General features: G+C 38.8%; 1 pseudogene; it reads right to left on the reverse strand.

The window, feature by feature from the left end:
• Nucleotides 1-6,469: 6,469 nt before the first annotated feature.
• LOC110298031 lies at nucleotides 6,470-8,820 on the reverse strand (annotated as a pseudogene).
• Nucleotides 8,821-10,523: the final 1,703 nt, after the last annotated feature.

A 10,523-nucleotide genomic window follows, 5' to 3' on the forward strand; every position in this document is an offset into this window, starting at 1 on the left:
ACAAAGACAAGAAGAGTCAGGATAATATATTCAGCTTGTTGATATTTTTTCCATCATGTCCTCTCCCCAAGGACCTACCTAGATTACTCAGACCTGAGTGTAGGCAAACTTGATTTGCTCTGCAAAGAACCTGAGAAACTGAACCTCTATCTACCTATCAAGTTCTGTTTAAAATACACCCATATTTGCTTATATTTATGAATGTGAAGTAGATAAAAAAAACACAAAAATTTGCACTGTGTATCAAGAAATGAGAGAAAATAGAATAGTCTGAATTTAAAACAGTAAGGATAAGGTAAATTTAAAATGCTAGAACTGATATAAATGAAATAAAAACTAAAAATTACTTTAAAGAAAGTATCAGTGAAGGTAAGCAACAATGAACAAATTTATGAAGGCGTTGTGGTTTATCCATGCAATAGAACATTATTTACTCCCTTTATTAGAAGTATTTATCATTTATGTATAGGAGTATTTTGACTTTGTGTATGTGTATATATGCAAACCTGGAGCCCATGAAGGCTTGAAGAGAGCACTGGATCCCCTACAACTAGAATTTCCAAGGATTATAAGCTGCCAAGTGGGTGCTGGTGAAAGGTCAAACCTACTCCATCTTAGGACTGACCTCTGTCTTAAAAGAAAAAGAGCCTGAGAATTTGACTACAGCTAAACCCAAGCTGCACTCAAGTACCAGGAAGGACCCCATGGCTTGTCCTTAGCCCAGAGTTACTCACTAGCTACTTCATAGAAACAGCCAATCAAGATTAGTCTCATTGTTTCAGATGTACTTTTAGACTGTTAGTGAGTGTTCATGGTTTTGCTTCAGAGCACCTATCTGTCCTATTATAATAGTCATTCAATTACATGCTTACCAGGCTAGAAACCTCCTTGCTTGCTAGCCAAATAGATTTCTATAAAATCTTGTTCCGCTGGGGGCTCAAGGCTGCTTCACCCTCCATGCCTTCTGTGTCTGAGGAGAGTGATCCAAAGTTCAAACTTGAATAAAAAGAACTCTAGTGCAATTGCATAGGAGTCAGCTCTTTGGTGGTCTTTTGGGGCTCATGAAGGAGGCATAACACTGGGAACTGAAGCTTGATCCTCCATAGAGCAACAAGTGCTCCTACCTACTGATGTACTCTTTAAAAGTAAGAATATTCTGTTACTCACAGCAATGTAGATTAACCAGAGTTCCACTTAGTGAGATAAACCAGAATTGCTGATATAAATAGTGTCTGATCTTATCTACATGTGGCAATTATAAAATTTGCACTTAATAACAGAAAAAAGAAAAGAATGGTGATTTCCAGTACTGGGGATCTCAGAAAAAAGGGAAAGATTAGTCCAAGAATGGATTTTTTTTTTCAGTTCTAAGATGTGTAACTTCTGAGGATTAAATGTATAACATGATGACTGCAGTTTATAATAACTTAGTGTATAGTGAAATTCGCTGTGAGATGTTGCGGCCCGCCCGCGGTCCACAACACGAACGGTTCACTGAGAATGGCAGTTCCCTGCAAAGAGAGGAATCTAGACGGGGCGGAAGAAAAGAATGAAGCCAGGACAAACAAGTTCTGATCGAGGCTCAATTTAATATTTCCAGACACTCAGTTTATAAAGGAAGGGGGAGGGAACCCAATTTCCCGCCAAGTAACTCAGGGTCCAGTAGCAGGACGAACACGTGTGTGCCTCCAGGCAGCAAGGGCAGGTTCCAGCAGTAGGTAGGCGTGGCAGGACGAATGAGCCGGTAGCTCCACCCTTGAGCAGGCAGGTTCCAGGCTGGGGGGAAAGGAGACCACAGTGAGACACACAGAAAAGGGTAATATGTGAAGTGATGAATATGCTAATTATCTTGATTTGAATCATCATTTCTCAATATATGCATATGCTAAATCATGGTCTACACCTTAAATAAATAGGTTTTACTAGTCAACCACACCTCAATGAAGCTGGAAGAAGAGTGAACTACGATTACTCAAGAACCAAATTCAAAAGAACAGAGAAACAGCTCTATATGTTTTTGTGCTAAATGTACAAAAATATTAACTATTGACTGTGATGGGATGTGAAGCTTGACCACAATTTGGTCAGTGAATTGAGAAATGTTTTAGTTTGAACAGTAACACAGGAAAGACTATGAAATGACTAGAATACACAAGAAGTGACAGAGTAATTTAGCCTCAAAGGTGACTACAGGCCCTTCATGCTTATTGCCTCAAATTCTGGAACACATTCAGTCACTGAATGGATCTTTATAATGTACATTCTTCATATTCAGGAGTAACTGTCAACTCCTTCAGTCTGTAAGGCAGCCATAGCCTGATGAGCTGTCAATCTCTGCTATGAATTCTTCCTACTAGAGTAATCCCAAATCTAAAATCCAGTGCTAGAAGTTTAATAAAAATGAAGGCCCAGCAAATGCACTCCAGTAGTCAAAGAAAACTGATGGGAACAGTGGAAGATGCCTGGAGAAAGAAGAAACATAGACATGCTATGAACAAATCCCTGAGAATCTGTGTTAGATTAGTAAAAATTTGGTGGTGAGTGAGCCTGTCCTATCTTTTCTTCTTTATACAAATGATAAATGGCTGAGAAAGTAATATGAAAAACAATACCCATCACAATAGCCAAGAATAATATAAAATATCTTGGATGACTCTAGCCAAGCAAGTGAAAGACCTGTATGACAAGAACTTGAAATCTTTGATGAAAGAAATTAAAGAAGATATCAGAAGATAGAAAATCTTTCATCCTCATAGATCAGTAGGGTTAACATAGTACAAATGGCCATCCTACCAAAAGCTATCTATAGATTTAACACAATTCCCATCAAATTCTCAACCTAATTCTTCAAAGACCATTAACAATACTCAACTTCATATGGAAAACAAAAAAATGCCAGGATATCTAAAGCAGTCCTATAAAATAAAAGAACTTCTGGAGGTATCACTATCCCTGACTTCAAGCTGTACTACAAAGCAATAGTAATAAGTACATGGTACTAGCATAAAAACAGACAGGTTGATCAATGGAATTAAAATGAAATCCCAGAAGTAAATCCATATACCTATGGATACTTGATTTTGGACAAAGAAACCAAAACTATACAATGGGAAAAAGAAGGCACATTCAACAAATGATGTTTCTTCAATGACATCTGGAAGTAGAAGAATGCAAATTGATCCATATCTATCACCCTGGACAAAACTCAAGTCCAACTGGATCAAAGACCTCAACATAAAACTGAGCACACTAAATCTAATAGAACAGTGGGAAATAGCCTTAAACTCATTGGCACAGAAGACCACTTTTTTAACAGAATGCCAATAGTGCAAGCACTAAAGTTAACAATTAATAAACAGAACCTCAAAGACTAAAAAGCATCTGGAAAGCAAAGGACACTGCCAATAGGACAAAACAGTAACCTACTGAATGTGAAAAGATCTTCACTAACCCTACATCTGATAGAGGGCTGACATCCAAGACATATAAAGAACTCAAGAAAGTAGATATCAACAAACCAAATAACCCAATTTAAAAATAGGGCAGAGATTTAAACGGAGAATTGTTAACAAAGGAATCTCTAATGGCTGAGAAGCACTTAAAGAAATGTTCCACATTCTCAGTCATCAGGGAAATGCAAATCAGAATGACTCTGAGATTCCATTTTACACTCATCAGAATAGCTAAGACAAAAACCTAAAGTGTCAGGTCATGCTGGTGAGGATGTAGAACAGGTGGAATGGTCCTTCATTGCTGGGGGAGTGCAAACTTGTACAATTACTTTGGAACTCAATTTGGTGATTTCTCAGTAAATTGTAAATAGATCTACCACAAGACACAGCTACACCACTCCTGAGCATATTCTAAAAAGAAGTTCCTTCATACCACAAGGACAGTTGCTCAATTATGGTCATAACAGTTTTATTTGTAATAGACAGAAACTGGAAACAACTTAGATGACCCTCCACTGAAGAATAGATTAATAGACAGAAACTGGAAACAACTTAGATGACTCTCAACTGAAGAATGGATGTTTTAAAAATGTAGTTCATTTATTTAACACAATATTACTCAGGCATTAAAAACAATATCATGAAATTTACAGACAAATAGATAGAACTAGAAAAGATCAACTTGAGTGAGGTAATCCAGACTCAGAAAGACAAATATGGTATGTTTTCACTTATAAGTAGACATTAGTCATAAAGTACATGATAATCATGCTACAAACCACAGACACAAAGAAGCTAAGTAACAAGGAGGGCCCAAGGGAAGATACTTGACTCTCCCTGAGAGGAGGATATAGATTAGACAGCAAGAGTGATGTAAGGAGGGAACTAGGTGGGGAGGTGGTGATGATAGAGGAACAGGAGGAATGAGGTAGGGGAGACTAGAGAGAAAGAATACTGGGAGAGACAATTGGATTGGGGGAGAGGACATCTCTGAAACAAGCTAGAAACCTATGAAAATGAAAACATCCAGAAATCTATAAGGGTGACCCTGGCTAAAACTCCTAGCAATAGGGGATATGGAGACTAAACAGGTCATCTCCTGTAACGAGGCAGGACTTCCAATGGAGGGATTGGGACACCAACCCAGGCACAAAACCTTAGAATTACAATTTGTCCTGCATGCAAGATGTGCATGGGTAAAATTAGGGGCAGAATGAAGGAAGATTCAACAAATGACTAGTCCATCCAACTTGAGACCCATGCCATTGAAGGGAGCCCATACCTGACACTATTAATGAAATTCTGCTATACTTGTAAGCAATAGTCTAGGCTTCACCCAGAAACTGGTGGAATTGATGCAGGGACCCATGGCTAAACATTAAGTGGAGCATGGGGAATCCTGTAGAAAAGGAAAAGGAAGGATTGAAGGTGTTAAAGAGGTCAAGGATTCCATAAGAAAACCTACAGAGTCAACTAACCTGGGCCTATAGGGGCTCATAGGAACTGAACTTCCAACCAGAAAGCAAATATGGGAGAGACATAGGCTCCCTCTACATATGTAATAGTTGTGCAGCTGGGTCTTCATGTGGGATCTATAAAGTGGGAGCTGGAGCTGTCTCTGACTACATTTCCTGCTTTTAGGTTCCTTTCTCTTAACTGGGTTGCCTGTATAGCCTCAATACAGGGAGATGCACGTAGTCTTACTCAACCTGATATGTCAAGCCTGGTTGATATCCATGGGAGGCCTACCCATTTTGGAGGAGGAGAGGACAGGTGAATGGGGTGAGGTGAGAGGGAAAGACTGGAAGAAAAGGAGGGAGGGGAAGCTGCAATCAAAATATAAATTAAATAAATCACTTAATCAAAAACAAAAGCCAAAAGATCATGATGGCTAGCCTAGACTAATATACTCAGTACATTTAAAAATACACACACATTTTAATTTTGAAATTATTTTAAGTTTATAGAAAAACTTCAAAATGGTGAGAGAGAGAGAGAGAGAGAGAGAGCTCTCATACACCCATCATTAAGTTTCAGTTCCCTTTAAAATCATGTTTCAGTAGCATTAAAACTTGTCAAAAAACCAAGGATCCAGAGTTGGATAGATTGCTCATCTGTGGCTCTTGAATAGAATCTGTGTTCAGTACCAAGCACTCACATGATAATTCATAACTATCCATAACTCTAGATCTAGAGGAACTGATATCCTCTTCTGAACTTCACAGGCATTGGGCATATATATGTTACACATACATACATACAGGCAAAATACCTACAAAATACCTATTTATCCTATAAATATCTTAATGAATAAATTAATATTTTCATAACTAAAAATAAGTTACAAATTTAGATACTCTCATTCAGATAGACTTGAAATTTGGTTCCTGACTCTCTTCAATATGAAATTGTAGCATATATTAAAAACTATTAGACCACTAATGTGAGATTTTAAAAAATTAATATTAATAGTATTAATTATAATACTGATTATAATTATAATTAATGAGTTAATAATAGTATTAATAACAACATAAGATTCATCCTTAAAGTTTCAACAAGTAAACAACATAAAATTACAAACAGGATCATTAATTTAAGGATCTTGGAATTTTATTCAAATTTGCAAGGAACAAGTAGTTATTTTCTGGGAATATTAGTATTATTTTAACACTTTACATATATGAAATAAATGCTAAGCATATAATTATATGCAATAAATCTGTAAGAAATATTCAATATATTGAATCAGTATATCATTTGTAAGTTACTGACATGTCTATACAAAAACTAATTGTTTCCAGTTATAGCAATACATAGTGTCTGGCTTCTATTTTGAGCTTAGGTTTTTGCTTTTTTGTGCTTTTCTATTGTGATTTCAGGCAGGGGCAAGCTGATTTCTGAGTTCAAGGCCACCCTGATTTACAGAGTGAGTTCCATGATAGCCAGAGCTACACAGAGAAACCCTGTCTCAAAAAAAAAATTTATATCTGTGAAGAACAGGTCCACAATCACTGTCATGATATATTGTGGAAGAATAATGTCTTCTTAAAGCAGGGTGATAACCTGACAAGGAAGCACAGGCCACCTTCTAGTGTCTTGATAGCATCCTTGACTTCCTGATTCCTTTGGATATAGATGAAGGAATTCAGCATGAGTGTGAGGACTGCAAACACAGCTAAGATCAGTTTGTTGGAATGAAAAGCAGCAATATCTCTATGTCAGTCTTACATTAAAATCATGGCTGTATTATTTATAATAGCCAGAAGCTGAAAAGAACCCAGATGCCAATCAACAGAGGAATGGATACCAAAAAATGTGGTACATTTACACAATGGAGTACTACTCAGCTATTAAAAGGAATGAATTTATGAAATTCCTAGGCAAATGGTTGGACCTGGAGGGCATCATCCTGAGTGAGGTAACACAATCACAAAAGAACTCAAATGATACGTACTCACTGATAACTGGATATTAGCCCAGAAACTTAGTATATCTGAGATATAAGATACAATTTGCAAAACACATGAAACTGAAGAAGAACAAAGACCAAAGTGTGAACACTTTGCCCCTGAATTGGAAACAATCACCCATGGAAGGAGTTACAGAGACAAAGTTTGGAGCTGAGACAAAAGGATGGACCATCTAGAGACTGCCATATCCAGGAATCCATACCATAATTAGCCTCCAAACGCTGACACCATTGCATACACTAGCAAGCATTTGCTGAAAGGACCCTGATATAGCTGTCTCTTGTGAGACTAGCCCAGGGCCTAGCAAACACATAAGTGGATGCTCACGGTCAGCTATTGGATGGATCACAGAGCCCCCAATGGAGGAGCTAGAGAAAGTATCCAAGGAGCTAAAGAGATCTGCAACCCTGTAGGTGCAACAACATTATGAACTAACCAGTACCCCGGAGCTCTTGACTCTAGCTGCATATGTATCAAAAGATGGCCTAGTCGGCCATCACTGGAAAGAGAGGTCCATTAGACATGCAAACTTTATATGCCCCAGTACAGGGGAACGCCAGGGCCAAAAGTGGGAATGGGTGAGTAGGGGATTGTGGGGGAGGGGTTATGGGGGACTTTTGGGATAGCATTGGAAATGTAATTGAGGAAAATACGTAATAAAAAAATATTTTAAAAAAATCATGGTTGTATAATAAATTAGGTCCACAGTGAGATGGGAGACACAGGAAGAAACGTCATTCATTCCTTAGTGGAGAATATACACAGAATGCCAGACGCTATGTAGACATAAGACAGTGGTGATGACAGAGAAGTCTGTGACCTCCACCCAGCCTGAAGCTGGCTGAACCAGACCTCAACCTTGCTGCCACTAAGGAGATTATCTAGGGTGGAGCCTCCCTAGATCACTCTATTGTTCAGCCACTGTCACTGCTACCTGCTGGGAGACCACCTAGCTATTCCGGAGACTACACCCTATCCTGCACATGGTCATCTGCAGCTGGGCTCCAAGAATGAATTGGTGGGAACGGGCCTCCCCTCCCCCCTTTATAACCACAGTCACCATTAAACATTTGAGCCTTGATCATAATATTGTCTTGGCTCCATTTCTTTCTCATTCCACTAGTTTCCCTTTCTTTCAGTGCCGGCCTGCCACTCAGGTGGACCCCGTTCATGTGAGCCGCTGGACAGCTTGCAACAGAAGTCAAAAATTATAATAGCCAAAGAAAAGTCAAATACCTCAGCAGCAAACATATCTTTGCATACCAGTTTGAGGGCTGGTTAGATATCACAGAAAAGGTGGTTCATCACACTGGAGCCACAGAAATGACATGTGAGATGAAAGATTTTGATCATGATAATCATGGAGCGAGCCACATTAGTGAAAGCCATCAACTGCACACAATAACTTGTCATGAAGACTCAATACTGGAGAGGGTAGCAGTTGGCCACATAGAAGTCATAGGCCATAGCTGCTAGGAGCACACACTCTGCATGCAAGTGAGCATTTTAAAAGAGTAAAAATAACTCATGCAACTTGTGAAGGAGATGTACCATTCCTGTAGGAGAAGTTTATCTAGTATTTTAGAGTCTGTAACAAAAATATATGAGACCTCCAGGAAAGGAAAAAAAAAACTACCAAAAAATAGTACTTGGGCTTATGAAACAATCCAGTGACCCCCGCAACAGTGAAAATGATAAGATTCTTTGATACACAAGATAAACCACAAGGAAGAACATTAGGTGCTCTGAAGCCAAAGAGCTGTGAAAAAGCCCACTAGAATGAACTCACTGACTGTAGTGATGCTCATATTCAAAATGGCTGAATTGTTACAAATACTGATGGATGCAGCATCAGCAAAAATGATCAAAAAGAGATCATTATAAAGAAGACTCATGAAATAACTTCTGCTAGTGTTTCCTCTTAAAATGTGAAGTAGGTATCGCTTGAAAGACTTTTTAAAATAAATTATCTCCTAATATCAAATTTCATCTTCACCCAGCTCTTACTATCCTCACTGCCAGGGGCTTGAATGTTAGTACTTATCTCATTCACAGTATTTTATCGATGAACCGAGGCCCAATATGTCTTTCTCTTTTTTGGTTCTAATTCTCTATTTAATTGGGTATTGGTTTCTATAGAAAACAGAGACAAAAGCATAGGGTCTGAAAGTTTCAAAAGTGTAATATATCTGTGACCTAGCTAGAGTGGTTTCTTCAGAATAAATGGAGTCCAAGGACATTTTCAGATGAGGGAACTATTAAAACATTTGTTAAGGACTCCTACTTTGATTCACATTAAAATACTAGACATAGGAAGTACTTTGTGATTCTAATCCTATTGATCCAGTTTCATGGTTTATGACACTGAATGTGTTTGCTCCAGGCATACACAACTAATTTTTCACCCCATGTACCTCTTATGCCCTCAGGGTTGTATTCTTCCATCTCTTACTTTCCCACTCTTCATCTGATAATTCACAATTCGTGTTTCCACATAAGAAACATACAAGGATTAAGACAAGTATCTCACTACCATTAACTTTCCAGTGTATGCCCCTTTCAGACATGGATATTTCTTACTACTAATTTACAATCTTGTGGAATGAAAAGAAAGAAAGAAAGAAAGAAAGAAAGAAAGAAAGAAAGAAAGAAAGAAAGAGGAGGAGATGAGTGTTCCTAGATATAGTGGAAGTAAAGGTTTATTGTAGATATAAGGGAGAACATAGCCAAATGCATAGACATCTGGGAGAATCCAGAATGAAGATGTCCCTAAACCAGGCCTTGTGAGGAGAGACAGGAGGGAAGAGGAGAGAGAGGGAGAAAAAAAAATCAATGCAGTGCCCAGTTGTGGATAGTCCTGAAGCTGTTTGTATTTTGATGCTGATTCCTCTTCCCCAGGAAGGTCTGCCTGGGATGAAGAGTGAATCATGTACTCAGGTGATTTCAAATGAAACTTCCCCTAATGAATAAAGATTTCAAGGAACCAATCACTGGGCAAGTAGGTGGGACTTTCAGGTCGGAGAGAGGAACTGCAGAAGAGCAGAGGGACTTGGCTTTGGGACTAGAGACAACTTGGAGGCCAAAATGTAGGTAGGAGAGGCCCCCGGTTCAGGTGGCAGGCCCATTGGGATCCACTACTGGAGGATTTATAATGTAGAATGATTTACAAATTAGGATGACAGTTGCTGCGCCCAACAATTGTGTTACCATGATTCTAAACTAAGGTTTTTTTATGTTGTTTTTCTTCACGCAGCAACTCAACTGGGTTCCAGACAGAAAGGTATGGCAGCAAAGCATGGGTTTACAAGAAGTGCACCCCAAAAATCCGTGGGAATTTGGAAGCATGAGGCTGGAGTGGCATCGACTCACCATGGGAACTTAGCAAGTCAGGTGGAGAGATTTCTGAGCTCCAGGCCAGAGAGTATCATGAAATGAGAACAAGCTGACCTGCCCACCAGTTCACTGCTGGCATAGCTTGGATTGCTCTTTTAATATTTCATGCTACAGTGCCCAAGAGGGCAGAAAGGACCAGCACAGCAAAATGACTTGATTATATAGAAAGGAGCATCTGGGGGAATGGCAGCCCAGCCCCTAGGCT

The sequence above is a fragment of the Mus caroli genome, chromosome 7, assembly GCF_900094665.2.
Source record: "Mus caroli chromosome 7, CAROLI_EIJ_v1.1, whole genome shotgun sequence".
Lineage (NCBI taxonomy): Eukaryota > Metazoa > Chordata > Mammalia > Rodentia > Muridae > Mus > Mus caroli.